The sequence below is a fragment of the Cherax quadricarinatus genome, unplaced genomic scaffold, assembly GCF_038502225.1.
Source record: "Cherax quadricarinatus isolate ZL_2023a unplaced genomic scaffold, ASM3850222v1 Contig3598, whole genome shotgun sequence".
NCBI lineage: Eukaryota > Metazoa > Arthropoda > Malacostraca > Decapoda > Parastacidae > Cherax > Cherax quadricarinatus.
In genome coordinates this window covers 2,714-9,164 of record NW_027198624.1, presented here as the reverse complement: position 1 = coordinate 9,164, position 6,451 = coordinate 2,714, and positions in this window count along the sequence as shown.

Here is a 6,451-nt window from a genome sequence, read left to right as displayed (position 1 = left end):
TGGCTATACACATTCATCTATGTTAAATGGCTATACACATTCATCTATGTTAAATGGTTATACACATTCATCTATGTTAAATGGTTATACACATTCATCTATGTTAAATGGTTATACACATTCATCTATGTTAAATGGCTATACACATTCATCTATGTTAAATGGCTATACACATTCATCTATGTTAAATGGCTATACACATCTATGTTAAATGGTTATACACATTCATCTATGTTAAATGGCTATACACATTCATCTATGTTAAATGGCTATACACATCTATGTTAAATGGTTATACACATTCATCTATGTTAAATGGTTATACACATTCATCTATGTTAAATGGCTATACACATTCATCTATGTTAAATGGCTATACACATTCATCTATGTTAAATGGCTATACACATTCATCTATGTTAAATGGTTATACACATTCATCTATGTTAAATGGTTATACACATTCATCTATGTTAAATGGTTATACACATTCATCTATGTTAAATGGCTATACACATTCATCTATGTTAAATGGCTATACACATTCATCTATGTTAAATGGCTATACACATCTATGTTAAATGGTTATACACATTCATCTATGTTAAATGGCTATACACATTCATCTATGTTAAATGGCTATACACATCTATGTTAAATGGTTATACACATTCATCTATGTTAAATGGTTATACACATTCATCTATGTTAAATGGCTATACACATTCATCTATGTTAAATGGCTATACACATTCATCTATGTTAAATGGCTATACACATTCATCTATGTTAAATGGCTATACACATTCATCTATGTTAAATGGTTATACACATTCATCTATGTTAAATGGTTATACACATTCATCTATGTTAAATGGTTATACACATTCATCTATGTTAAATGGCTATACACATTCATCTATGTTAAATGGCTATACACATTCATCTATGTTAAATGGCTATACACATCTATGTTAAATGGTTATACACATTCATCTATGTTAAATGGCTATACACATTCATCTATGTTAAATGGCTATACACATCTATGTTAAATGGTTATACACATTCATCTATGTTAAATGGTTATACACATTCATCTATGTTAAATGGCTATACACATTCATCTATGTTAAATGGCTATACACATTCATCTATGTTAAATGGCTATACACATTCATCTATGTTAAATGGTTATACACATTCATCTATGTTAAATGGTTATACACATTCATCTATGTTAAATGGTTATACACATTCATCTATGTTAAATGGCTATACACATTCATCTATGTTAAATGGCTATACACATTCATCTATGTTAAATGGCTATACACATCTATGTTAAATGGTTATACACATTCATCTATGTTAAATGGCTATACACATTCATCTATGTTAAATGGCTATACACATCTATGTTAAATGGTTATACACATTCATCTATGTTAAATGGTTATACACATTCATCTATGTTAAATGGCTATACACATTCATCTATGTTAAATGGCTATACACATTCCTCTGTTAAATGGTCATTCACTGTCCTGTAATAAACGTCTCTCGATCACTTCTAAATATATGGTTTAAATATATAACAGAAAATATGATACATTATAACATAGAAAAGTTTAATTTTTTTATTTTATTATATATTATTATTAAATTTCTGACCAGCCACGTCTTGGACTCAACTTATTTAAGAATTCCGAGAGAATAAAAAGTAGAAATATGCAGAAAACTTCCCTATCCGCCACCTGCTTAAAAAAAAAAATTAAAAATCTCCTTCATTTGCCCTAAATTTTACATAGTCTATGCTAAAATCTAATTTATTATTACTACCTATCCGAATCATATTAACATTCATAATGTTTATTATCATCATTTTCATTTCAACATAAGGACAATCACTTCAAACTTTTATAATAATTTGTCTTGCAAAAAAAAATTAGAAATGCCACAGTAATCATAATCCAAATTGTTAATGACAGATTATTATTATTATAATAATAAAAAAGAAGCGCTAAGCCACAAGGGCTGTTTAATGACAGAGAATGTAAACTTTAACATTCAAGTCGAAAATTTAATCTTATGAATGTCTGTAGTTATAAGATAATTTTAAGTATGGAGAAAATGCTCAGGATAACCAGGGGCTTTCTGTCAAGTTAACAGAAAATGTCAGTGATATATCGTAAGGGGAATTACCAATAGACCCCTGGCAGCCTTCAAGAGGGAGCTGGACAGATACATGAAGTCGGTACCTGACACCTCGGGCTGTGGTTCTCACTTTGTATTATGTGAGGCCAATAGTAACAGCCTGGTTGATCAGACCCTGATCCACCGAGAGGCCTGGTCAAGGACTGAGTTGCAGGGGTGTTGACCCATGGAACACCCTCCAGGTGGGTAGGCTTGATCCTTCTATTAATCTCCAGACAGACCTGCTGTCTTCTTTCTCCCACTCCGGCGTCACGTTGCACATTCCCGGGATTATTATACATAGTAACTCAACCAGCTGTCATTTGGTAATTTATGATGCGGTGTAGGAGAGACCGTTATTACTGCTTTTACGTGTTATCCAGGTGTAGACATCTCGTGGGTAAGAGACAGATACACCGTCTTAGAATAATGCTACCCATCTCTTGCACCATTCCCCAACCTTACCTCCTTGACTCAAGTAATCATAACATGATTGCAATGAATCCTCGCCTCATATCTCACCTTTCACCTCACCTCTTACGTCACCCCTGAACCTTTCCCATTACCCTATGACCTCTCCTGCAACCCTTAAGGAGGAAGGTAGCCTGAGGCGAATGATGAACGCTATGTTGGCATCATCCATCCGTCTTCCCCAGGTATGTCTTGCTGCATCTCCCTCATGAAATACTTTAGACAACTGCAGCAGTGGTGTTTTGGTGTCGGTGAGGTCTGTTGAGATCTTCATGATTTTACAACTACCTGTCCTCTGGGAAGAACGAGACTACGGTCGACGCTGGGCACTCCCTAGGAGTATATAGGAAATAGAGAGAGAGGATTTGGAGCTCCACATCGAGGCTATCTGCCGAGAACTATCTACATCTACCAGTATTAAGGACTATCGTGTATTATCTAGGTATAGGCGTCAAAGTTAAAAAGGCAGAAAGCTCTCTCTCCATCCTCAAGTCCCTTTGGTCATGCAGGAGGGATACCATACATACCTGGAGAAGGTTTCGGGGGTCAACCGCCCTCGCGGCCAGGTTCGTGACCCGGCCTCCTGGTGGGAGACCGGGTCACGGCCTCCCATCAGGAGGCTGTTACTGCTGGCCGCAAGTAAACCGACTTACGAACCACAGCCCAACTGGCCAGGTACTGACTTTAGAGGCCTGTGCAGCTCCCTCTTGAAGACAGCTAGTAGTCTATTGGCAATCCTCTTTTTGTATGCTGCAAAGCAGTTGAACAGTCTTGAACTTCTAACACTTAGTGTTCTCTCTTAGCGTACTCGTGGCGCCCCTGCTTTTCATGGGGGGGGGGTAACTTGCTTCTCCTGCTTTCGTATGGAGTGATTTTCAAGTGCAGATTTGGGACCAGTCCCTCTAGGACTTTCCAAGCGTATTGTATCATGCATCTTTCTCGCCTGCATTCCAGGGAGTACAAGTCGAGGGACTTCAATTGTCCTTAGTAATTTAGGTGTTTCATTGTACATATACGTTCCGTGAAAGTTCTATGTATAATCTCCAGGTCTGCAATTTCGCCTGCCTTGAAAGGGGCCATTAGTGTACAGCAATATTCCAGCCTAGAGAGAACAAGCGATTTGAAGAGCATCATCAGTGGCTTGGCATCCCTAGTTTTGAAGGTTCTCAATATTCATTCTATCATTTTCCTAGGTAGTAGGTTGGTAGACAGCAACCACCCAGGGAAGTACTACCGTCCTGCCAGATGACTGTGAAACAAAAACCTGTAACTGTTTTGCATGATGGTAGGATTGCTGGTTTCTTTTTCTGTCTCATAAACACGCTAAGATAACAGGGATATCTTGCTACTCCTACTTACACTTTGGTCACACTTCACAGACACGCACATGCATATATATATATACATACATCTAGGTTTTTCTCCTTTTTCTAAATAGCTCTTGTTCTTTTTTATTTCTTCTATTTTCCATGGGGAAGTGGAAAAGAATCTTTCCTCCGTAAGCCATGCGTGTCGTATGAGGCGACTAAAATGCCGGGAGCAATGGGCTAGTAACCCCTTCTCCTGTATACAATTACTAAAAAAGAGAAGAAGAAAAATTTTATAAAACTGGGTTGCTTAAATGTGCGTGGATGTAGTGCGGATGACAAGAAACAGATGATTGCTGATGTTATGAATGAAAAGAAGTTGGATGTCCTGGCCCTAAGCGAAACAAAGCTGAAGGGGGTAGGAGAGTTTCAGTGGGGGGAAATAAATGGGATTAAATCTGGAGTATCTGAGAGAGTTAGAGCAAAGGAAGGGGTAGCAGTAATGTTAAATGATCAGTTATGGAAGGAGAAAAGAGAATATGAATGTGTAAATTCAAGAATTATGTGGATTAAAGTAAAGGTTGGATGCGAGAAGTGGGTCATAATAAGCGTGTATGCACCTGGAGAAGAGAGGAATGCAGAGGAGAGAGAGAGATTTTGGGAGATGTTAAGTGAATGTATAGGAGCCTTTGAACCAAGTGAGAGAGTAATTGTGGTAGGGGACTTGAATGCTAAAGTAGGAGAAACTTTTAGAGAGGGTGTGGTAGGTAAGTTTGGGGTGCCAGGTGTAAATGATAATGGGAGCCCTTTGATTGAACTTTGTATAGAAAGGGGTTTAGTTATAGGTAATACATATTTTAAGAAAAAGAGGATAAATAAGTATACACGATATGATGTAGGGCGAAATGACAGTAGTTTGTTGGATTATGTATTGGTAGATAAAAGACTGTTGAGTAGACTTCAGGATGTACATGTTTATAGAGGGGCCACAGATATATCAGATCACTTTCTAGTTGTAGCTACACTGAGAGTAAAAGGTAGATGGGATACAAGGAGAATAGAAGCATCAGGGAAGAGAGAGGTGAAGGTTTATAAACTAAAAGAGGAGGCAGTTAGGGTAAGATATAAACAGCTATTGGAGGATAGATGGGCTAATGAGAGCATAGGCAATGGGGTCGAAGAGGTATGGGGTAGGTTTAAAAATGTAGTGTTAGAGTGTTCAGCAGAAGTTTGTGGTTACAGGAAAGTGGGTGCAGGAGGGAAGAGGAGCGATTGGTGGAATGATGATGTAAAGAGAGTAGTAAGGGAGAAAAAGTTAGCATATGAGAAGTTTTTACAAAGTAGAAGTGATGCAAGGAGGGAAGAGTATATGGAGAAAAAGAGAGAAGTTAAGAGAGTGGTGAAGCAATGTAAAAAGAGAGCAAATGAGAGAGTGGGTGAGATGTTATCAACAAATTTTGTTGAAAATAAGAAAAAGTTTTGGAGTGAGATTAACAAGTTAAGAAAGCCTAGAGAACAAATGGATTTGTCAGTTAAAAATAGGAGAGGAGAGTTATTAAATGGAGAGTTAGAGGTATTGGGAAGATGGAAGGAATATTTTGAGGAATTGTTAAATGTTGATGAAGATAGGGAAGCTGTGATTTCGTGTATAGGGCAAGGAGGAATAACATCTTGTAGGAGTGAGGAAGAGCCAGTTGTGAGTGTGGGGGAAGTTCGTGAGGCAGTAGGTAAAATGAAAGGGGGTAAGGCAGCCGGGATTGATGGGATAAAGATAGAAATGTTAAAAGCAGGTGGGGATATAGTTTTGGAGGGGTTGGTGCAATTATTTAATAAATGTATGGAAGAGGGTAAGGTACCTAGGGATTGGCAGAGAGCATGCATAGTTCCTTTGTATAAAGGCAAAGGGGATAAAAGAGAGTGCAAAAATTATAGGGGGATAAGTCTGTTGAGTGTACCTGGTAAAGTGTATGGTAGAGTTATAATTGAAAGAATTAAGAGTAAGACGGAGAATAGGATAGCAGATGAACAAGGAGGCTTTAGGAAAGGTAGGGGGTGTGTGGACCAGGTGTTTACAGTGAAACATATAAGTGAACAGTATTTAGATAAGGCTAAAGAGGTCTTTGTGGCATTTATGGATTTGGAAAAGGCGTATGACAGGGTGGATAGGGGGGCAATGTGGCAGATGTTGCAAGTGTATGGTGTAGGAGGTAGGTTACTGAAAGCAGTGAAGAGTTTTTACGAGGATAGTGAGGCTCAAGTTAGAGTATGTAGGAAAGAGGGAAATTTTTTCCCAGTAAAAGTAGGCCTTAGACAAGGATGTGTGATGTCACCGTGGTTGTTTAATATATTTATAGATGGGGTTGTAAGAGAAGTAAATGCGAGGGTCTTGGCAAGAGGCGTGGAGTTAAAAGATAAAGAATCACACACAAAGTGGGAGTTGTCACAGCTGCTCTTTGCTGATGACACTGTGCTCTTGG